Source organism: Phoca vitulina, unplaced genomic scaffold (assembly GCF_004348235.1).
Source record: "Phoca vitulina isolate PV1807 unplaced genomic scaffold, GSC_HSeal_1.0 scaffold7, whole genome shotgun sequence".
NCBI lineage: Eukaryota > Metazoa > Chordata > Mammalia > Carnivora > Phocidae > Phoca > Phoca vitulina.
Window position 1 is genome coordinate 9,730,594 of NW_022589710.1, and position 25,450 is coordinate 9,756,043.

The 25,450-nt window shown below is 38.2% G+C and overlaps 1 protein-coding gene across 6 annotated transcripts in view; it reads left to right on the forward strand.

The window, feature by feature from the left end:
- NPAS3 (neuronal PAS domain protein 3) overlaps positions 1-25,450 on the forward strand; it is an 839,936-nt gene that overhangs the window by 292,887 nt on the left and 521,599 nt on the right. The gene's annotated exons all lie outside the window — the stretch shown is intronic.

Below are 25,450 nucleotides of genomic sequence, written 5' to 3' on the forward strand. Positions count from 1 at the left end.
AATCTGCTCTCTGCAGTTTATATTCTTCTCCACTTGAAGACTTGAAAACTTTAAGCACTCTTTTATTAGAATTTTGACATAGGAACAAATTAAGGAGGTTTTTTTTTTTTTTCCTTTCACTTTTTTTCCCCCTTAGTGTTGATCAGGTAACCTCTATAGGCATGCAAATGAGAAATGCTCATTTTACTTTCTCTTTTTTTAAACCATGTTACTAGCAAAAATCATTACTAACAGGCGTTGTCTGTACCACTGTGACCTCAAAGGAGAAAAATAAATGAATGACTTCATCATGAAAGCAGAAAAGCTTCACCAGAGAACATTTCTGGAGAGGATAATGCAAACTGGGATATCTATTTAGTCATAATTGCTCTGTCTGAGAACGCTGTTCTCTCTTGGTAACCCTAATGCATATCAAGACTTTTTGTTTGAGTACCTACTTCTTTGTTTCTCATACTTCAATATGTATCAGAATCACGGCGTGGGCTTGTTAAAACAGATTGCTGCACCCTCCTTCCTGAGTTTCCGATTCAGTAGGTCTGGGGCAGGGTCCAAGAATTTGCATTTTTAACTAACTTCCAGGTGATTTTGCTGGGCAGAAACACTTTGAGAACCATTCATTCCTACTATAAACATGCAATTATTAATCTCCTCCTGTGAGCTAGGAATTGGAGGCCCGCCTCTGCCATCAGGGAGCTGAAGGTCTGTCCTCTGGGAAGTGAGCACTGTGTGTGGACTTTAAGTAAAACACATACCCTACCTTGGGCAAAGGCTCCGAGCACTGTGGCCACTCACAGTAGCAACTAAGAAGCTTTGGGTGTTGAGAGGTGCCTTCTGGAAGATCTAAAGTTCAAGCTGAAGCCTGAAAGATGAGTTAGGAGCTTTCCTTTTTTTTTTTTTTTTTTTTTTTAGCATCGGTATTAGCCTAAAACCCCATTAATGTTAGTTCTCTAAAGGGAAAAATTATTTGCCTTTAAAAAATTAATTCAACAATTACTACTTAGAAAGGAATAAAAGAATGGGAAAGGTGCTTTTCCTAGAAGGCTTCTCAGTCCAAAGAACTTCACTTCTATGCATGTAGGTTTATTTGATTTTGTACAAATGTTATAGCTACTTTTGCTCTAGGCTTTCTCTTCGGAAAATCTTTCAATTTTACTGACACCTACACTTATTTACAAAATTATCCACCAAAGCAAAATATAAACACATGAGGATTTTCACTATTTGGGGTTGGAGCCCATTGCTTTCATTTGCATTTGACTTCCCAGTTATTTGGAGGCTTATGCCTTCTACTTCTTCCAAGCTTATAGAGGGTGTGTGATAAATACATTGGAAGTTTTAAAAATATTTTCTATTTTTAAGTAGTGTGTTTCGTTTTTTTTCCTCATATCTGGAGTTGATCTAGCTCAAAAGGCATGTGATTATCTGGATTGTGAGATGCTTCTAGAAAACAAAATCTTAAGACGATAGTGACAGATGAAATGACTGTAGCTCCTGCCATTTTGGACCTTACATCTTAGGGGTGCAATGTGAAAATAAAACTATCTTATATTTTATCTGCAGCCAACTTTTTCTGAATACCCTACTCTCTTTTGTTTCCTACAAACTCTGGTATATCATTATCCCTATTTTACAGATGAAATGGGCCAAGAGGAGTTGACCCTGAGGCCACATGGCCACTATGTGGTACAGGCAATTATTAAAATACTCTATTTTGATCTGTTCAGTACTGTTTCTACTCTACCACATTACCAGAGAACCTTTAACTGCTTACACTTGCCTGGCCTGGCAGGACTCAGCAATGCATGAGGAAAGGCTGCCCTATGCTTGTCAACTTGAGTGGGCATCCCTTCCCTACATGGTTTCTTCTGACTTTGTACTTGCTTTGGAGACAAGTGATTTTCCTGTAGGCTGATGGTTTCCAGCTTTTTAAAGTTTTTTCCTTTTTGGTCTGAGGACATTTTACTTTGACATACAAACAAGTACATAGGAGGCAATTTGAAAACCATAGCTCTAGGGCGGTGGTTCCTAACCTTGGCAGCTCTCCTGATTTAGCTGAAAAGCTTTTAGGAGGTGAGTGTTCTGAGTCTCCCTCAGACTACCTGATTCAGAATATCCATTAGAAATCTACTAGGCAGTTTTGATGTGATCAGCCTGATTTGAGAGTAATGATAACTAACATTAGTAAGTCTTTATTCCTGCATACCAGATTGCTTTATGTGTAATTCATGGATTATCTCATTTAATCCTGATGATACAGAACTAGCCAGTTGGAAGAACCACAATTCAAACTCAGATGATCTGTTTTCAGATGTAGAACACTTCACTCCCCTGCTGTAGGTCTCTGGCCTATGTGGGCATTCCATGCTGGTTCTTCTCCTTGCCATACACCCCCAACCACATATGTGCACCTTAGCTGATTCTGCAATAGGGGATGCCTGTTGCCAAGATACTAGATTCCTTGAAAGATCCTGTAGAAAAGTAGGTTATTTAAAAATGGTTGATAATGGAAATTTCTACCAGGAGTATGATATCAGACCAAAAAAAAAGGAAAAACAACATGAGATGGGTATGCTCTATCCACCCTCAGTCATTCACGAGAAATGTTCTTGAGTAAGGCAGTAAGCAGAATTTGCAAACCAGATATAAATTTTCTAGAGTGAAACAGGCTATTTTGAGGACGCATTATAATTTCCTCTAAGCCCTGCCTGGTTGTCTGTCAAAGTAAACATTTTCCTGACACCGTGTTCGTGAGGAATTTCAAAACTCTCTTATGCTCTGATGAATTTTTTAAAAATTGTTGGGCAAGTCATACTGTTAAGCTTTCTAGACAATGTACAATATCAGCATAAGCCATATTTTAATTTTTTATCAATAGTAAACTTTTTTTCTCTAGTTGACCAATTTCCTTTTTTTTTTCTTTTTAAATTTTTATTTAAATTCTAGTTAGTTAATATACAGTGCAATAACAATTCCAGGAGTAGAATTCAGTGATTCATCACTTACATATAACACCCAGTGCTAATCATAAGTGCCCTCCTTAATCTGTCACCCATCTAGCCAATCCCCCCACCCCCCTCCCCTCCAGCAACCCTCAGTTTGTTTTCTATCTTTAAGAGTCTCTTGCGGTTTATTTCCCTCTCTCTTTTTCTCCCTCCCCCCCCATGTTCACATTTTGTTTCTTAAATTCCACGTATGAGTGAAATCATACGGTATTTGTCTTTCTCTGACTTATTTCACTTAGCATAATACATTCATGCTCCATCTGCATCGTTGCAAATGGCAAGATTTCATTCTTTTTGATGGCTGAGTAATACTCCACTGTACCTTGAAAAACAAAAACCTATCTTGCCTTTTAGCTGTTGTTCTTTCTCCCTACAGCAGCTGTAGAGTTGGGAGGGAGGACATGGATTTGAAGTCAGCCAACTTGAGATCAGAGCTTGGCTCTGCCACTAACTGGCTTCATGACCTTGGGCAAGTTGATGAAATGCTCTGAGCTCTCCTTATCTGTGTAACGGAGACTATTCACAGCCACCTTGGGGGAGGATTTTGGTGAAGACCCCCTGGCTAACCTGAGTGGGGGCAGCAGCAAAGAAACCTGCTTTGTGGGAGGAGCTCAGCATCAGCTCCTTTCTTCTCTACCTGTAGAGCTTTGATTCTTCTCACTGCAGTGTCTGCTTCGATCTTGGTCTGCTCTGGTTCTAGGCCTTGGAAGAGAACTTGTTCCTGGAATCATAGACTTGTGAATCTAAGATTTGCTAATGAAATCATAAGTGAAGATGGAACTTCCTCGAGCTGTGTTTGTGCAAGTTCCTGTATTTCTAAAAGAAAAATGTTGAGTAAATCTTTTACTGCCCATTCTTTAACCCTCCTCCTTAGAACCTGTGTTAATTTGATTTACTTATTTCCTTGTAATTCTGGTTTTCTTTTTTTTTGCTTCATAAATGCTTCTGCAGATGGGGAGGAATTTCAGGTTTCAGCTCTGTAGGGAAACCAACCAAACATTTCCGTAGCTCAGATAACTTGTTATGAAGAGAGGGCATTGCCTCATAATGTTTTACATTATTCTTCTTCTGATGAGATCTTTAGAAATATTCAGAATGGTCCTTTACTCAAAAATAAGGAGAAGGCTCTGGGCTCATTTATTTTGAAATAGAGACATTGGTTTCCTCAAAAAAATGCTGACAGCGGGAACTCTTTATGATCTTGGCGATTATAACATGTAATAACAGCATGACATTTTGCATTGAAGCAGGTTTTCCCTGTAAATTCTTGCTACTTTTTGGGAAAATTCACTGCAAGTTGGTAAAAAAAAACCAAACATTCTATTATATATTTATCACAGCTTCCAAGTAAAAAGTTGTAGTCAAGCTTGAGATTAAACAAGTCCTATTCACGTTTGAGAATAAACAATTTAACCTCAAACATGCTTCATTGATGAGAGAAAAGGTACATCATTTCCATAATTTGTTTTTAGAAGGACTCATGTAGAAACTATCATTTTTTATTAAAACTTACTTGCTAAGAGCACTTTTTTTTTTTGTGGAAATTATTCTTAACAGTGAAGTGTGGGTTAGTAGGTAAGAGCTATAGAGAATATAAGTTCACCTTAGTGCCCGCTCTCACATTCATTATGGGCCTGCAAAGACAAGCACCCCAGATCCAGAAGAGCAGCATTTGCAGAATCCAGAAGTGTTTAAAAAGTGGATTATATTTTCATGATGTAGTTTAGCTAACTAGACAACTTCTGTCATGGTAAAATGGTGATGAAGTCTAAATTCAATCCATGCAGGACAAGACACATGAGCTACAATGTGTGAAAAATGGCCTCAAGTGATAGGTTTTTACTGAACAAAATTCACAGTGATACAGCTGCTTACCTTTTCACAGTGACACTTATTAGAACTTACGAGAATCATAACAGGTAATCTCTTTCTCAAGGCAACGTAACTTTGTATCAGCTGCAGGATTGTGTGTGGTGCTGGTAAGGTGTGTAGTCTGTCTTGTTTAGTCTGGACACTGCTATGCTGGTTGTCATAAAACCAATTGAAAATTCTAACCTGTACATTACACAGTCTCATTTCTTTCCAGGATTCATAATTTTAGATGTTCTAATCTTTAATGGAGGGATTTAAAATTGATTATGAGATGTATATATTCATTCCGGTGTTCATTTGGAATATACAAGTTTTTAGCCTCTTTCAAATTCCCTATTCAGTATTTTGCAGGGTTGAAATATGAGTATAAAAATAGTAGATTTTTTAATGCTTTTGTATAGGCTCAGGAGAGTCCTTCCTGCAATATCTAGCTGGAAAGGTAATGAACTGTAAAATATGTTGAAATGATTGGGGATTAAAAATCTCTGGTGTGTAGTGACAGTGCAATTATATTCCACAGTAAAGGTTTCTTGTATTAAGAGTAATAAATAAAACTTATTTTTTCCCACTGTGATTGGTTGTCACCACCATAATGATAGCTTTGACCTTCTTCCTTTTCAAATGTCGTTAGCCTGTGACCAAGTAGTCAGGCTATAGCAAAATGCTGTGGAAACCTAAGTACAAAGTGAGAATTCTCACAAACCCATGGCGGTGAAATCAAGAGTACAATAGATGCCTTTCAGACTTCTGCCAAAGTGTTGCTTTTTAAGTGTGGTGGGCATACTTTGTTCTTGTTATTTGTTGACTCCTGTTCCTGGGCTTGGAATTCCTGCTCCTGGGCTCAGGTTTACAGCACTGCTTATCCTCGAATATACACTGTGTGAGTCAATGGACCCTACTGGCTTGCAGCCCCGAGAAGTCAAGCTCCTGAGCAATGCTTCTCCGGAAATAAAGTTAAACAAAAATGTAAGTCTTTGTCTATGGACTTAAAATTTTAGAAAATCGGAATACTTCTCATTTTTACTTGGTAAGCAGGGAAAGGGATTTAAGATTATATACCAACTGGTAAGTTTGCCTTTTTTCAAACGTGAGGCCATTGTCAAAATTACTTTAAAGGGTCAAACTGAAGAACATCACATTTGCTGGCTGGTACTCATGGCCTTTACTCCATTTTAATTTCCTTTAAAAACAAAAACATTTTTTTTTCATCTGAAATGTGAATGTCGTGAAGTGTCTCCAGTGCAAGACTCCTGAATAGCGTTGCGCCATATATATTCATTAGAATTATGTGCCAGGTTTTTGTCTCCCTTTCCTATTAAGCCCCATTTGTCTGTCTAGAAGGTCAAAGGAGCAGCTGCCTCCAGGGCCGACCTCCATGCACCTCTATTGTTTTGCTCATGCAAGGGTACTAACTCTTTCCTTCTTCCTGGAGACCTGCAGGATTGTCCTTTCAAAGCATTTACCGTCTCTTAGGTCAGGGAGCAAGAAGGACAACTGCTTACATGTTCCTGTAACCCCTGCTGCTGTAAGATACAGTTTTGTCATCCATTGCCATCTGGATGACTTGATGCTTTCTCTTAATGATCTCACCATTCACAAGTGCAGTCAGCAAAAAAAAAAAAAAAAAAGAGGGGGGAATGCGGATACGCACTCCTGCTTTAAAAATCGTTATGCTTTTTGAGTGGTTACTACCCTGGGTAAATGCCTCAAACTCATTCCCTCCATTGTAATGAGTTCCAAAGCAAATCTATCCCTTGTAAGAGTAACTTGGATTGCCCCACCCCACTTTTAATAAGAATGAGAGTTTGGTAGAACATTTGCTACAATTGAGTGGCCTCTTACTCCAAATTTCTGTGAACTTAAGATAATCAGGAAGAAATTCCTTTACTTTACTGGAACTTTGTAGTTGCACTGGGGTAGGTAGATAATGAAAGAGTGAAGCACTGAAATGTGCCTAGATAACATGCTGTTACAAGCCTTATGATAGATTTGTGTTTGACTTAACAGCTTTTGGAACCTAATAAAAAGAACTTAATTGACAATTTCTTGAAATTGCTAAGAAAACCTAGTGATGTTGGTAGGGTATAATAAGGAGTTTCTCATCACTGTCTTCAAGATTGAGCCTATACAAAAAAAAAAAAAAAAAAAAAGGATTTATCTCTGTGGTAACTCTAAGTAATTGATATACAGACAAGGTTTGGTTCCAATTTGCCAGCAATAAAGTTGTAATAGGGTTTTCTCTGCAATTTTAGCCTTAATGTGCTCATTCCAAAGAGCGGTATTTTTCCAAGCGAACAAATAACATCAGTAAAGCTTACGATCAGTAATAGCCCCATACTCATGCTCGCATTAAACTTGTTAAATCAATTCACTAGACACTTTCTAAAGTGGACTGTCTGTTTACTTTGACTTGCACCCTATGTGGATGATCCATCAGTTACATTTATTTGAATGATCTTTACATTCAAAATTGGTAATTATTCATGCTTGATTGTGGTTATGAATGAGCCTCTTTTTTTTCCTCTTGTTTTGTGGCTGCTCATTATTCAGTCTTTGGTGTTTGAAGGCTATGAATGTTTAGTGATACTAACTACTTGAGTGGGGATATTTTTGCCTCTCCAAAAATTCATATGCATCCTTGGTTGCATACTGTAGATAATATCTTCCACTGACCTCTTACCCTTATTATACAGAAAGTCTTGTTATTTTTTTTTTTTAAGATTTTATTTATTTGACAGAGACACAGCGAGAGAGAGAAACAAGGAGGGGGAGTGGGAGAGGGAGAAGCAGGCTTCCCGCCGAGCAGGGAGCCCGATGCGGGGCTCGATCCCAGGACCCCGGGATCATGACCTGAGCCGAAGGCAGACGCTTAACCGACTGAGCCACCCAGACACCCCTAGGTCTTGTTATTCTTGAAACAGACACAGACAAATACATACATGCACATATTTATCAAAATGGGTATGGATTCTAATTGTGCTACCAAAGATAAACTATATAGTCCAACGGGCACAGAAGATGTTAGACCAGGAGAAGATAGCTGGTGTTCCAGAAAACATTTTGGGGAGGTAGGCAATCTACTAATCCTGCTTCCTTTTTCACTGGAGCAAGCTGAGCCTGCTACGGCATGCTGCCTTTTGTCAGTAAACACAAAGAGAAATCTCAAGCCATCAATCTTCCTTATCAATACGACTCTGTGTGATTCTTTTCCTAGCCATTTTCCTTTTTCTTTTCCTATCCAGAACTTCATTTTTCTCAGTGTCCTTTCAGTTTGGCTGTGAATGAGTTGAGGGTCAGGTAGGTAAAACAAAATTAACACTGTAGATTTGCAGAGTTGTGTACTGTTTAGGGTTTGGTGAATGTGCCTCCATATACAGAAGTCAAATGGGGTGAAAAGGACATTTTCTGAATAAACTGAGTTGCCTGCCAATGTCTGCACTGGGTATGATGATGGCCATTTTGTTGCATTGTGTGGTGGGAACCATAGTTGTCCCAATGACTAGAAGGGCTATTCCCCCCCCCTAGTCTATCCTATGTGTGGCTTATCTCTGTCTTTATTTTCCATACTTAACTATTTCATAGTCTTCTTTTATTTTAAATCAGGTATGTTAGACAGCAAAGACATTGTCTCAGAGCAAATGTGAAATAAACCTTCAATATAATCTAACAGATGGCTTTAAAAATGTATTAAATCACAAAAACAATATGCCCCTGCTCCAATTTAATAGTAATAATGTTTTCTTTGATCACAAGGAACAACAGTTCCAAGAAGGAGTCTAGTACCAATACAGGTCTTTGACTTGCATTTTATTTTTATTTTTTTAAGATTTTTTATTTATTTGACAGAGACAACGAGAGAGGGAACACAAGCAGGGGGAGTGGGAGAGGGAGAAACAGCCTTCCTGCGGAGAAGGGAGCCTAATGCAGGGCTCGATGTGGGGCTTGATGCCAGGACCCTAGGATCATGACCTGAGCTGAAGGCAGACGCTTTTTTTTTTTTTTTTAAGATTTTATTTATTTATTTGACAGAGAGAGACACAGCAAGAGAGGGAACACAAGCAGGGACAGTGGGAGAGGGAGAAGCAGGCTTCCTGCTGAGCAGGGAGCCCGATATGGGACTCGATCCCAGGACCATGGGATCATGACCTGAGCCGAAGGCAGATGCTTAACGACTGAACCACCCAGGCACCCCTGACTTGCATTTCAAGTTTAAATTTTAAAACTTGCCTCTGCTTTCTTCCTTATTTTAGAGGGGGACCTGACCCAATTTCTTCTGGTCCTTGGGCTTTGAAGCACATTATAATTCATTTGACTGTTTTTGACTACTTTACTCTATGTCCCAGGTTCAAAATTAAGGGGAAAAACTTATCGCTTAATGGGTATTTGCACCTCTCTTTTTTTTTTTTGTAATAAATTCATTAGGTTAATATTTCTATTGTGTTGAAGCCCGTGACAAGCTAGTGTGATTTCTCTAGTGTCTATAAGCAAATTGTACATCCCTGTGAGGTGCACGAAGACTTTCCAGGAATCAGCATATATCCCACAGGACTACATTTCTAAAAGAGATCATTTTATTTCCTCTTGAGTCTGTAGGTTGTTAGTCAGATGCAGCTTTGGCTCTTAGAGGATAAGATTCAAATCAGGTAGATGGATGAAGACTCTGGTGGAAGTTTTCTCTAGGTTTGACTGACAGGTATGGATGCATAGCATGTGCATATCTAACCAAGGATCTAATGTATGGAGGGACTGGTCTGTGTTTTACATCATTACATATGTCATCTTCCTGAATTTAATATGCAAAATGACCATAATATGGTTATTCTTAGTCCTGTTTAGAGGTAAGGAAACTGAGAGACAGCAATTAAACAGCTTTTCTATTTATGCATAGCTAGTACTTGGAGGACCCAGAATTCCAACGTAGGTCTAGCCGATTGATTCTCAAGCCTCTGATTTTTATACATTGTTACTCTAGGACAAGTCAGTTTTTAGGAGGCAGGTTACTTCCTATTAGGAGAAGCAACTCAACACAACTGATTTCCCAGCAGAAATTGGGCTTCCTGGGTTCCATTTCCAATGATTGCTTTTCTGACCTTTTTTATGTTGTGCACTCTGCCGCTCATCACCCCATTTATCACTTTGTTCTTGCTAGTTTTCTCCATTGGCCCCAAATTATGATTTTTCCTGCTTTACATCTCCATGATGAGTCATTCATTATGTTCCATGGTGGGCTTTATTTCCTCCACTTGCCTTTACCTGTCAATATTTCCCAGGTTCCTGTTCCTCTTCCAGCCTTAGGCTAGGTGGTCTCAGTCTTTTGAGGTTTTTATCTACTACCTAGCTGCACAGGGCAATTCTGTACTCCTACCCTAGTTTTCTTTCTAGAGTTCCAAGTGCATACATTCAGCTCTGTACTGTGCCTTGTGTCCTGAAGTATCATAGGCATCTCAAATTCAAAATGTCTAATGGTAAACTCAGTATCATCTAAAACCTATTTTTCCTCTTGTGTTTGCTAGCTCAGTAAAAGGAATCCCCATCCACCTAAGCACCCAGGCAGAAACTGGGAAGTTAACTCAAGCTTGCTCTTTCTCTCATTCAAGCTGGTTGAACCTGCCCTCTGCTTTGTTTGAACCTGCCATTATTTTCTCATCTGGATGGTACTGAAGCCTAACTGGAGTCTTGACTTCAGCCTCTCCTCTCTCCCTCCCTACTGCCATTCCAACTTTCCATAGAGCTGCCTCCATAGTCCTATTTCTAGAAAGAAAACCTATAAATATCACTTTCTTACAAAAAAAGGTTTCTTTTCTTCGCTTTTCTTATACACAAAAAATACATGGCCTTCATAACCTGAAATCTGACTGCTTTTCTAGTCCTCTATTTTGCCACTCCTGTCCTCAATACCCACCTTACTTCCAGCCTTAGCAGACTTCAAGTGTAATGAATTTGCTCCTGTTTCTTTTACCTCTTTCTCACTCTGTTGACCAGAACGACTTAGCCTTTCAGTGTCCACTGGGATTCCTAGGTGAGAGGTCTCACACTTCCCCATCTTTACTCCCAAGACTGAGGCCCTTCCTGTGTAGTCCCATACCAGTTTGATACATTTTTATTGCCTCTTTACTTTTCACCTTCTTCATGCCTTGTATCTGTGTATCCTCAAGGCCTAGTATACTTCCTGGCATACAGTAGGTGCTCATTAAGTGAATGATATTGAATAATGGCTTGATGTTTTAGGAGAATCAGTCTTTGAGGCAACCAGTCATAAAGCCATTTATAAAGCTACATAGTACAGTAACTTTGCTTAGCTACCCTTTTGCTTTTTTCAAGCAATGGAAAAAACATTGAGCAGCCTACATAATCAGTGACATTTTTTTCATTAGCCAAAGTTCTGGAGGAATTATCAAATATGAAATGATTCAGAACTTGGTTATACTTCATAAATGTGAAATGTATGGGGAAAACTCCTAGTGTTGGATATAAGTCATTGCGAAAACCTATGGAAGTCTGTATTTATGGACTATGTCAAGAGATGCTGTAATCTTTCTGGAAACTTTGGAGGAATTTTTACAGGAAACCAGTTGTAGACTTACCCAGTCTTTATTTATCCCCATTTCTGGAAAAATATTAATATGTTGGCCAGGAAAATTCAGATTAGGGCACATGCCAAAAACTTATATTAATAGGAAGTATGCTTCTGACCTTGTTCTTCAATGATATGTTCCTTTCCAACCCTATACATTACAGTTGACATAGGAACTTTGAAAATAACCCTGTTTTGAAATTGCTTAATGCTTGTCTTTACTTTGTAATTTGGGTACTGAGCAGAATGTCTACTGAGGTCGGTTGTGAGAAGATAGTCCTGCTAGTGCTGTTCATAGGTGGTACTCCTAAGTATAGTGAAAATTTGGAAATATATCCGTATCTGTGAAACTATTCATTCTCATTTAATTTACATATCTTTTGTAAAATAATAGAGAAGTGAATGCCCAATTGCTTTTTTTAGTAAGATAATGATCACAGTGGGAACCAGATTAGCTGGACTAGAGTGTTTCTAAATCATGGACTCTCTGAGTTGGGAGGACTCTGTGAAATCATTTAAAGTGTATTTTTTCAAGGCTCATTTGCCAAGTGGGCTGTTAATTTCCTTCTTTTCCGTGATCCTAGTTTTTGTCCTCAACTTTGAGCCAGCTCTCTCATCCACTGGGAGGTGGCGGCCCTCAGCCCTATCTGCTCCTACTACACATAAACACCTTCAAATGTGAATTTCTGAAGATGGTCTATCTTTCGTCTTGAAAGGTCAGTTTCAGTCACAGGTCTTTGTCTCCTACTTCCCCAGCGCCCTGCGTGATGTCTCTCACTAGGTGCCAGCAACTAGATAGGATTCATTGAGGACGTGCTGATCAACACATTGCAAAAGGTTTTCATATCTATGGTTTACAAAGTCTAGGGCCAGTAAAGGGAGTTACTGTTACTTGTAAAGAAAATATGATACCCTCAAAGAGAGCTGCTTTTCAGGCCAAAAGGGTAAGTAGAAACCATTTGTTTTGAGGTAAATCTGTGTTATGGAGATAGGAATAGTTCTGTAAAATCATGCATAAAAAGTAGATTTCCTGTTTCTTTAAAACAAGAACCAATAGATTACTGTAGGATTTACTTGTAGATTTCTGTTTAACCATTTAACATTTGTCTAAATATATGTAGGTAGATTTCAGTGAATTTCAGTCCCTTAACAACAAAACCTTATCCGTTTTGACCACAGAAATTGGTTTAATAAGCAATGCATTTAATCATAGAAAAACTTTCTCTCTTTTGGGGGGTGAGTATAAATAAATAATTTCACTCATTTGGAATGGATTGTAATTATTTTGATTGATTTTGTTTTCATAAATTATGAATGGTAACAGATCCAATTTAAATCTAGGAAATGGTGAATTACCAGTAATTCTACTAATTAGATTTTAAGATCTACCCCAAGTATTACCAATTTCAGTTTGCTTGTAATTTTGTGATGAATTAGGATATAATCCAAGGAGACCCTTTCAAACAGATTCATTTTGTTTTGCTTCATACAGGCCATTATAATTTTTTGTTTGTTTGTTTGTTTTAGAAAAACACAAACCTGCAGATAAATATGCTGCAATTTGCTTCTGCTCAACTTGAGTGTATATGTTAACTTTATTTCCTTCAAATGCAATTTAATTTGGACTTAAATATTAGTTCATTATATGATACTCTTGGCTTTATTTTTTCTAGCATAATTTTAATGTCAATTTTGTTTGTAAGGCAAGCACTCTCCAGATTGTATTTTGAAGGAATGAGTGACATGTGAAGCAAAAATTATGGAAATCTGTAGCGGATGTCTTTCAGAGGTCATTTAGCCATTGTCCTCATTTTATAGATAGGAAAGCAGATCCCTAGAAAGTAAGGGGACAAAGAGAATTAAAGTCTGGCTTAAGTTCATAGATGGATTCCTCCTCAAGTGTAGTGTCAAACGTTGGTTTACGTCAGGGCTAGAGATCCTTTCAGAGGTTCCTAGTCTGCTTTTTCTCTTATCCTGCTGGGCGCCATCCCCAAACGACCTCTTTCCTTATGCTCTAATCCCCTCTAGCTCACTCTTCCTTCTCCACTAAGGAATGATCTTCCTCATTCCATCTCCTTCCGAGACTAAGGTATCAGGCAGGACCACCTCAGCTTCTTGCTTTCACAGCTGTGGTTGTAGCTCTGTGTACACCCACCCTCACCCCTACTCTTGTTTTACCGTGTTAACCCCTGTGTTCTCCAGGCCTTGTGCCTTGGTCCCCGAGTTAGTCCCCCTCTTCTGTAATTTAGGCTTCCTCTCTCCTCTGGTACCCAACCACATCACTTAACTATCTCCTTGGGCCTCAAGACAGTCCTAAAATACAGAGCTGCTGGTGAAATACTTGTATCCAGTATGTTTAAAGACTTAAATTTATTCCTTATTTGACTAAAAGCTGTGTCTGCATTCACGTGTGCTGATGGAGTTGCTTTTTTGCTCAAATGAAGAATAAATTATGCCATGGGAATAGATCAATTTTGGAAAATGGTGTAAGGAACATTTAAGTTCTCCAAATGTCTTCTGTTGGTTACCACTGAGTGTGGCTCTTTTCTAAAATCTCCCATTAACTGGTCACTCCAGGGAAAGATGGCTTATCACAATTTAAGTTATCCTTATTTGCTTGTTCCCCAAAATAAAAGTGCCATTTCATCTTTTAATGATTTTTTTTCTTTTTTTTTTTTTTGCTATTATACTACAAAGGAAGAAGGCCACAATCCTTTGTCAAGGGTAGATTATATGCCAGTGGTCGTATAGGAGTCATTTTGGATTACATTTTGGTTTACTTCATTTTTTGGAGTGTGATAGAGACTGTAATAAATTTAGGCACATTTTTTAGGACTTTCTAATTCCAGCAGAAATCTGAATCACATTTTGATTGGCACTTCTTGAGAGTAGCAAAGCAAATTGAGAACAATCAGTTCAATATTTTTATTGTTGCTGTTATTAAGGTACTTAGGAAATCAAGAAGGTTAAACTGACTGGCTAAATAGTATACCGAATTCTTGTAAGGAAGTTGTAGTAATTTTAAGTGGAGATGGTGTTACATTTTAGGACTACCTTTTATACCTGGCTCTTTGTCCTTCCTATTTGGGTAAAACGAATGTAGGTGGGACTATGATAAACTGAAAATAGAAAATTTCCCAAGTGGTTGATTAGAATTGTACTCTCTATTGATGTGATGAAATGTATACAGTGAATTACTTCAGTGTTGTGAGGATTCATAGGACCTGACCTGATCAAAACAGGGCATGTTGATTGTTATCTTCTCTCTCATCCTGGACCTTTCTGGGTCATCCTCATTTTTCCTCTCTACTTCACTGACTGTATTCCCTGTCTTATGTGAATGAAGGAAATGCTCACCTTTCTTGCTCTTAAAATATTTCTAGTTCTGTTACATTCAGGAAAGGATGGCCTGCAGTTTGGGATTGGATTTTTCTGCCAGTTTGTGGAGAATCCTGTCTTTCAATCTCCTGATGCAGAGTTTGAGCTTCATTGTTCTTAGTTCAGTTTCTTCTAGACACCAATTCCAATTTTATCTCCTGTTCCTTCGTTTCATTTTTTTTTTACCTTGTAAAAGGGAGTACAATGAAAAGTGACAATGACCACTCATTCCTACTGTTCCAATTCATAAAACGGTGCTCAGATTATCTACCCACCAGATCCTTGTCTCACCAATGGAATAGAAATATGGTTTTTACTTACATGACTTTACTTTAAAAAAAAAATCCATAATTGCTTCTCTTTATTCCTGCTAGTTCTTAAACAGATGAAATAGGCAAAACACAAGCATGAATTAAAATCTTAGTTACTATTCACAGCCACCCTGATAATTCATGTTAAGGAACACATGTGCTAGGCAACACTCATGAAATGTTTTGGTGCGGGGAGGGGCTGGGGATAAAGATTTTAAATGTAAATAATATAAAAAAAAATTTATTTTTGTTCTTTTTATTTTTAAAGGGAAGAATCACACCGAAGTGGGTAGGAATAAGTGAGATCATGAAACCTTGTCTATTGAGTTTCAGTGTTCAAATGATCTGTTGATGATGATTCTCAAAATGTCATGGCAGATTCATAGTACTAGTGATGAATGTTAAAAATAAAAACTTTATAATCAGATAAAACCCAGTTTGACCATATCTGTGTATTGATTTTAAACTACTAAGATAAATAATAAAGTGCTCTTAATTATAAGTAAAAAACTTAAAAATACATATATAAATAAGCAGTAGCAACTTAACCATGAAACCGGCTGATGAATCTGGTGGATTCGGTGAGATATAGGAGCAAGGGAGGAGGAAGCACAGAACAGGACGGGAACCTCCACACAGGGATGCAGGGCCACTGAACCAAATGGGTCACACAGTCTGAAAGCCAAAAGCCTATTGCATGCATGGTTATTTTGTTGGCTCTGGGAACCTCAGTGTGTGGCCGTCTTCATTTTATATAAATTCCTTCCAAAGACTAGTATCTGACTTGCACATCTCTTTATCCCAAACACTGCCCTTCCCTAAGGAATAACCTTCGTTCTTTTATTATGTGATGAGATCCTTAGATCCTTATGTTCGTACCTTGAGAGAGTGAACTTAGATTTTTGAACATTTGGTTATGATTTGTTGGCATGTACTTAAATGAGCTAAACAAATCTTTAAAAGAAGTCATTTCTACCTGTTCAATTTTTGTTGCCATTGGGAGTGGGGGCCCAGGAAGAGGTTAAGATCAGCCTGACTTTCAGGTTGCTCTTGTTACTCTAAATTACTATTCAAGTCCCCATCTTGCCCTAAAGTAATGATAGATCTGACCACACAGTTGTATATTGAGCAGAAGGACTCACATTAAGTTTATCTTTTCTCTTCAGTTAAATCACTGCTTCAGTTTTCTACTATTCTTTCAATCACGTAGGCTTTAAATTTGAGACTCATCATTAACAGATCACTCTCTGTAACATTTAAACTTTGAATCGATATTTTACCTACATTCAATTTCAGATTTATTCTTCTCTGTTTCTGACCAACAACAGTCTGTCTGGGCCCTCGTACCCATATATACCAAGTACTCATCTAATCTGTCTGACTTCTTCCTCCTTCAGTTAGAATCCTGACCAACTTCCACTGGGGAGGGGGTTGGGTGGAGGTGTCCTCTTCCTTTCCAGAGACCCACACAGCTGCATTTGCCTGCTGAGTGAAGACAGTTCGTGCTTACTTACGGTGATAGTCCTCTGTTTGTATATACCCGTATAGCCCTTCAAAGTTTTAAAGTGTTGTACTGCTTTCAGGTGTACAAAACGCCTTGACGCCTGTATAGTTGTGAAATGATCATCACAATAAGTCTCTTTCCCATCTGTCACTACACAAAGTTACGTTTTTTTTCCTTGTGATGAGCGCTTTTAAGATTTACTTTCTGGGGACACATGGGTGGCTCAGTCAGTCAAATGCCTGACTCTTGATCTCAGCTCAGGTCTTGATCTCAGGGTGGTGAGTTCAAGCCCTTGCACTGGGCTCCACGCAGGGTGTGGGGCCTAATTAAAAAAAAAAATTACTGGGGCGCCTGGGTGGCTCAGTCGTTAAGCGTCTGCCTTCGGCTCAGGTCATGATCCCAGGGTGCTGGGATCGAGCCCCGCGTCGGGCTCCCTCCTCCGTGGAGAGTCTGCTTCTCCTTCTCCCTCCTCCTCTCCCCCTGTTTGTGCTCTCTCTGTCTCTCTCAAATGAATAAATAAAAATCTAAAAAAATAAAAAATAGTACAATTCTAGTAATCTGTTCCATTTGTAAAAGGATTACTCTCATACTCCAAATGTATAGAAATTACCTTAAAAAAAGGGGCGCCTGGGTGGCTCAGTCATTAAGTGTCCGCCTTCGGCTCAGGTCATGATCCCAGGGTCCTGGGATCGAGCCCCGCGTCGGGCTCCCTGCTCGGCGGGAAGCCTGCTTCTCCCTCTCCCTCTCCCCCTGCTCGTGTTCCCTCTCTCGCTGTGTCTCTCTCTGTCAAATGAATAAATAAAATCTTAAAAAAAAAAAAAAATTACTTTCTTAGGAACTTTTAAACTGACAACACTGTATTATTGACTATTGTCCCTTTGCTGGACATTACATCCCTATAACTTATTTAAGTGTTTTGAAGCCCATTGCAGGGTAGATAGTAGTATTCTTCTTTTAAACATGGAGAAACTAGTACAAATACATCTGCTATCAGTCTCCTATATTCCTTTCCCCATATTTCTCTTCCCACTTGGAATACCATCCTGCCTTTCTTCTGTTCATCCCAGTGCCAGCAGTTCTTCAAGAAGCCCCACAAATGCTACCTCCCCAGTGAAGGTTTTTCTAATTATTCTCTGTAGGTAGCAGTCTTTGTTATTCTTCCTGAGTTGGTCGTATTTGCTCAATAAAACATTGTATTTAATCAAATGGACTATTTATTTGAAGAAAACCCAGCTCTATAGGCTTTTATTTTTAGATTCCCTTGTTCCTTCCTCGATGCATTTTTGTTTTGTTTTGGGGGCTTTTGGTTTGTTTGTTTGCACTCTGTAAGCTATTCTAATTGTCACATTGGTGTTACGAAGACAAAGATGATATTCGTGTCTACTAGACACTTAGACCAACTCCAGTCTCTCATGGTAAGATACATCCATTATAACAGAGATTTAAGACAGTAATTTTTCAAAGAAGCAATTGTGCCAGTAAAACAATGTTTGTTTTTTGTTTGTTTCTTTGTTTAAGTAGGCTCCATGCCCAGTGTGGAGCCCAGTGTGGGGCTTGAACTCACGACCCTGAGATCAAGACCTGAGCAGAGATCAAGAGTCGGACACTTAACTGACTGAGCCACCCAGGCACCCCAAACAATGTTTATTTTTTTATATTCACTCTTCACAGATTTAATATTGCATTTAAGCATTTTCCTCAGTTTAATATAAAGTCAAAGGTGGTATTTTGAGTCTTTCAGGTATTCAGAATCTAAACCTGGTTAGTAACTGGCAAGTTAACATTTTAGACTGTCATAATACCAAGTCTGACATAACAGTTCTATGTGTCAAAGTAATTTTCCTCCAATACACTTTTTTCCACGTAAGAAGGTAGTTTTATTTCTATTCTAAAGTAATGGACTTTGAAATTCAGACATCATTTTATCCTAAAGCAATGTTGGGAAACAGTGGTGGTATCTATTTTATTATAGGAATTCTTGGCTCGTGGGCTTAACAACAATCATGAGGAGTTCCTGCTTGCCTTGAGAGCAAGGAGAGAAGTTTTGGAAGTGTGCAGTATTTGGTAACAGGTAATGAAGAAGAAAGTTCAGCTCATCTGGAGTTGAAAATAAACTACCTGCTAGTAGTTTGACAGAAAGAAAAAGGATTGGCTTTAAAAATGGCTGTGTCCTCTGTGTTGTTTTAAACTGGACATATTCCAAAGGTCTGAGTAAAGAGAACAATCTTTAACAAGCATCTTACCTTTTAGAAAGCAGCATGTGTTAAGACCTTCATGGTCATGGGGCACCTGTGTGGCTCAGTTGGTTAAGCATCCAACCCTTGATTTTTGCTCAGGTCATGATCTCAGAGTCTTGAGATCAAACCATGCATTGGGCTCCATGCTTAGTGTGGAGCCTGCTTAAGATTCTCTCTCCCCTTCTCCCTCTGCCCCTCCACCACTCCATCTCTAAAAAAATAAATAAAGTAAAAAGACCTTCGTGGTGTTGGTATTTGTGCCTCTCTTCTTATCATCCTAGATGTTGCAATTAGAAATTAATTCTGGGAGAAGCTTTTTGCCTAATTTAGTGTTGATTGTCTCATAGTTAAATTGTAAAGACACACTGTGCTTCCTAAGCCAAGAAATATAAGTGTAGTGAGTACAATTCCTCTTTTTATGCCATTGTTTTAGATTTCCTTCAAGTTCAATATAGAACCAGATGGATTACATGCAGAGTATGATAAAGTTGATTGATTGAGCAGCTTGCCAGGACCTGAAAGGTCATATTTTCACCTTGATTCATTGAAATTAGGTAGGCACACAATTTAAGTGATTTCAATCAAATCATGATGAAATGTTAAAATTGTTACCTTGGACATATTTAATAACAGTAAGACATTGCCTATTTTCCCTTTGCCACAATCATTCATGGCATTTTGTTAGATTTTTTTTTTTTAATTTACAGATTCATCAGCTCAATAAAAATGTTCTTTTAATTTGTAAGGGAAATATCCTAAGGAAACCAAAACAAAAATTTTAGTTTTTAAATGAAAATAATGGGGTGTAGTTTGTTAAAAATGGATTTGAAAAGGTAACCGATTTGAGAATGACCTAATGCATATGAGAGAGCTGGTTTTAAAGGCAATAAACCTGAACACTTGCATTTAACATTGTACACTATGATGTGTGGATTATTAATGGCCTGTACACACACACACACATGTATGATTTAACTAGATTTTACTCGAAGAGATAGATTTAATTAGAGGAGTGTCTGAAAAGGTAATAGGAATATTTGAGAAATGGATGAAATTTGTCTTGTGAACTCCCTCTGCTGAGCTGCTGCCTGGCTTCCTTTTAGCAAATTCCTTTCACACAAGAAGCATGAATGAGAGAAGGCGCTCAACAAAAGTTCATTTCCTTCTTTTCCTTTTCCAGCCTTCAGTCGCAACAGTGGCTTGCCCTTATGACTCCCCACTTCATCAGGGCTCTCTGGTCTCCTTTCTTGGGGAATCCCTCAGAGGCCCAGGATCTAAGGCCTCCAACCGCAGTAGCCCGGTTCCAACTTCTCTTACCCCTTCCTTGTTCCTAGCGTTTGTCTCCATGAGTTTCTCTCGGTGATTGTTCATATTTCCTGAGTTAATATGGCAAAGAGCCTCGTGGAATGACAGGCAAAGCCTCCATAACCATAGCAGCCATCATCAGTGGAGAGCGCTGTGTGGACCTCAGGTGTGGTTCCTAGAAACAGGCCCCTCTCTACTGGCTGCTTCAAAGTTGCCGCTCTGATGGGGGAGATACTCAAGCCTAGTCCCATGGCCAGCATCTTTAAGGGGATGGAAGCAGCAAGGGCCATTTCTAATCAGATGCTGGGATTAGCTTAACGATTCTGGTTTCTGAAGTATAATCCTAAGATTCTGCCACTGAACTCTTTGGCCTTATTTCAGAGAACTGTAAAGCAGATTTAATAAGTATGGGACTTGACACTACTTACTTCTCAATTTAATGAGTATTAACTCCTCCGTAGAGTTTTCTTAGGGAATCTTATTCTCCTCATTTTTACAGTATAGTCTTCTGCCTATGGATGTGGCAGTCTCTTTTCCCTGGTAACAAATTTTCCCTTTTCTGTGTTATTTGCTAAAAGCAAGGTATTTAATTTTTTTTATAATAGCAAATAAAGTATAAGCAAACATTGACTGTGCCAGACTTTGTTTTAGGTGTTCACTCACACATTCCCACAGCAGTCCTAGTAAGGAAGTACTGTTTTTATATACTTGAGAAAAGTGAGTTACAGAAAGAGTAGTAACTCACCCAGGGTAAATCATGGAGCCATGCAAACCCAAGAAGTATGACACTGAAGCCCAAGTCTCTTATATTCCACAGCTGCCTTTCTTTTTTTTCCTACTTGAAGTATGAAAAGTAGACCATATATTGGCTCTCTGATGGTCTGTCATTAGATTCTGTTGTTTGACACCCTGAATTATTTCCTTTATTAATGGCATTTCAAAGAGTGTTGCATTTTAGAGATACACACACACACACACACACACACACACACATTAGTGAGTATCTTAAAGTATATTATGTCAGAGACTAACATGGGGGAGTTATAAGCAAAATGTAATGCCTTTTCTGAGAAGTCATTGCATTTCCCAATTTTGAAGCTCATTTTTAAAACATTTGAAATTAAAAAGGCCTACCTGTCTAAAACAATGTAAAAGATGAGTTAAGTACGCAGTCTCCTTCTTTTTATATCAGATAGACACCAGTGACAGTATATGTTTTAATTTGTGGACACGAGGACCGTTGTAAAAACTTTGAATACCTGAACATAAGAATTGCTAGGTCAAAATTGCTCCTCCCCACTTTTTTTTTTTTTTTTTTTTGTAAGAGTCTGAAATAGAATAATTCAGATTGAGGGGAGAATCTGTCTAGGTTCTAAGTCCTATACCAAAACCTTCCTGTAAGAGTCCTCAACACTAAGCCAAAAGTGAGTTTCCATTTCAGATATAATTGCCATTTTATAAAGCTTCAGAAAAATGCAGAGATGAAATAAAAACAATAACTATAAAAAAATCCCACAATTTAATGACTACCCACCATGAATCTAATATGTTGCTGTGTACCTTGTATACAACTGGCCCAGTCAGCTCATTTTACAGATGAGATGAGAAAACTGAGGCTCATAGAGGTTAAAAGACTTGATCAAGGTCATTTAGCCAATGCCTGGCCAAGATCTATCTAGACCCCTTATCTTCCCATCTAATGTGATTTTGAAGGACTCCCCAAGGGAATCTCAACTCTTTCTGCAGAGCACTGTTAATGGAATCTCATGTGTTACGGACTCTTAGTACTTAAGCCACTACAGATATTTGCATTCCTAGTCTGGGTATTGTCAACACTTTTTATTGATCATGTTTAGAGATAAATATTAGAGGACTGTTAAGACAGTAGTGGGTTTTAAAAATTCTCTCTCATTTTCTGTCCAAAAGAGACACATTTGTAATATCTGACTTAGGAAGGTAAAGAATTGTTTGGGATGGATAATTGCCAACTTGACATTTGTTATTATGACTTTGTCATTTTTACCCTGTAGTTTATGAAATCTGCTATTGTATATTGCCCAAAGGCTTTAAAAAATCAATGGTTGCATTTTAAAGCATATAGAATAAAATAAATTAAATGCCACAATTCACATTGTATAATTTTAAGACTTTGGGGAATCTGAGCATACCAAGGTCAGGCTATTCCTGGGGTATTAAGAATACTAGAAGATATTGCTTCCAGTTCATTGTACTTTCTATATATTTTATGGTGTGAATTTTACTACATAAATGTACAAATGAGAATATATTAAGGGAATATATACAGATAGAAGATTTTTTAAAATTTAATGTGCTGAGGTAGTGTCACCAACATTTAAGGGTCTTGACTTACGAGAGGCCCGTAGACATGTGTTGTCCTTTCTGTCATCTCATCAAAATGTAGAAAAGAGAATTAAGAACAGGGAGGAGCTATGTTTGTTAGACTTGAAAGATTTTTGTAGGCACTCCAAATGCTTATGAAATCTCAACCATGAAATTAAGCTTTTTTTGTATGCCTTTATAATATAAGCCAACATTCTTCTTCATGAAGGTAAAATAGAATTTATTGACATATTCTACTGGAGTTTGTCTCACTAAATAAAAACTTTTAAAATAATTTAAGATGGAAATAATTTAAGATACTTTTTTTTTTTTAATCTAAATGGTTATTTCCCACTGACTAGATTGTAACCACCCTAAACTGGATTACAGGTTTCCAAAGGCCTAAATCTGCATGTATAATTAATTTGAATGCTACAAAACACTACTCCCAGGGTTGGACATGCACACAGGAGTGCTAATGATGCACACTGAGATGAAGTGAGCAAACTTGTGTCTTACGATTCTTCGTCACTCTACGCCAACATGATCTGGAGCCAGTCATTCTCACTCCACTTTCTTTCATGGCTGTGAAGAATTTAGCATTTCCTTATCCATTCAGAAAGTTGTGTTTTACTTCCTAGCGTGTGCCTGAGATAGCATACAAAGTGTAAAACCTGACTCTTAAAAAAAAAAAAAAATGTAAGGGACGCCTGAGTGGCTTGTTGGTTGGACATCCGACTCTTGGTTTCAGCTCAGATCATGATCTCGTGGGTCCTGGGATGGAGCCTCCCTGCAGTGTAGGATTCTGTGTTCAGTGAGGAGTCTGCTTGAATATTCTCTCCCTCTGCCCCTCCACCCATTTGCTCTCTCGCACTCTCTGTCTCTCTGAAATAAATAAATCTTGAAAATTTTTTTAAAACATGACTCTTAATATTATTTTTTGTTAAAGATTGTATTTATTTACTTGAGAGAGAGAGAACACGAGTGGGGAGGAGGGGCAGATGGAGAGAGAGAGGCAGACTCCCTACTGAGTAGGAGGCCCGATGTGGGGCTCAATCCCAGGATCCAGGGATCATGACCCGAGCTGAAGGCAGACCGACTGAGCCACCCAGGTGCCTCGACTCTTAATATTCTTGATGGTTCTCTTCTCCAGCTGCTAAGTTTCAGAATCCCTGGGGATAAGAGACTTGTCCAAAGACGTGTGTATCTTATGTGAACTTGGCCCAGATAGATGATTTAAACTCCCAGTGACTTTTGTAAATCTAGCACCTTCTCTTCCTTGTCCAAGAGACAAGGGTGCCTGGCCGGAGGACTGCATGCCAGCCATGGGGTAATGCCAAGTGTTTGAATCCGTTTGTCTCATTGGTTATTTTCTTTCTTTTTGCCTTTCTTTTCATGTAGTTGTTTTTTTTCCCCAGCTTTATTGAGTTAAAATTGACAAAATTGTAAGAGTTAAAGTGTATAGTGAAGTCATTTGATATACATAAAATTGTGAAAGGATTTCTCTCATTGAATTAACACACCTGTCACCTCACATATTTACATTGCATGTGTGTGTGTGAGAGAAAGAACATTTAAGTCCTACTCTTAATTTCCATTTTACAAAACAGTGTTTACAAGTATAGTTACAATGTTGTATATTAGATCCTCAGAACTTACTTCTCTCATAACTGAAAGTTTGTACACTTTTACCAACCTCTCCATTTTCTCCACTCCCAGCCCCTTTTCTACTCCCTATTTCTTATAAATTTGACTTTTTAAAGAATCTACATATAAGTGATATCATGCAGTATTTATCTTTGTCTGGCTTATTTCACTTAGCATAATGCTCTCCAGTTTGTCACAAATGGCAGGTTTTTCTATTTTTTTTTTTTTTTTTAAAGCCTGAATACTATTCCGGTGTGTGTGTGTGTGTGTGTGTGTGTGTGTGTCACATTTTTAAAATTCTTTCATCCGTCAAGGGACACTTAGGTTGTTTCCATATCTTGGCTATTGTGGATATTGCTGTAATGAACATAAGAGTAGAGATATCTTTTTGAGATCATGGTTTTATTTCCTTTGGATATATACCCAGAAGTGGGACCATTGGATCATATGGCAGTTCTGTTTTAATTTCTTGAGGAACCTCCACACTGTTGCCCACTACTGCTCCACACTATAGTGACTATATCAGTTTACATTCCCACTCAACAGTATACAAGTTTTCTCTCAAGTCCATATTCTTATCAGCATTTGCTATCTCTTTTTTGATACTAGGTATCCTAACAAGCGTGAGGTGGTATTTCACTGTAGTTTGGATTTGCATCTCCCTGATGATTAGTCATGTTGAGCACTTTTTCACGTGTCTATTGGCCAGTTGTATGTCATCTTTGGGAAAATGTCTATTCAGGTCCTTTGTCCGTTTGTTACTGGGTTATTTGGCTTTCTGCTTTGGAGTTATATGAATTCCTTGTGTATTTTGGATATTAACCTCTTAAGGGAAATGAGGTTTGCAAATATTTTTTCCCATTCGATAGACTGACTTTTCGTTTTTTTGCTGGTTCCCTTTGTGGTGCAAAAGCTTTTTAGTTTATGTAGTCCCACTTGCTTATTTTTGCTTTTGTTGCCTTTGCTTTTGGTGTCATATCCAAAAAATCATTGCCAAGACTGATGTCAACTACTTACCCCCTGTGTCATCCTCTAGGAGTTTTATGGTTTTGGGTCTTACATTCACATCTTCGATCCATTTTGAGTTGATTTTTGTGTATGGTATAAGAGAGAGGTACGGTTTCATTCTTTTGCATGTGGCTGTCCAGTTTTCTCAGCACCATTCATTGAAGAGACTGTCCTTCCTGCATTGTATATTCTTAGCTCCTTTGCAAAAAATTAATTGACCATATATGTATGAGCTTATTTCTGGACTCTTGATTATGGTCCATTGGTCTATG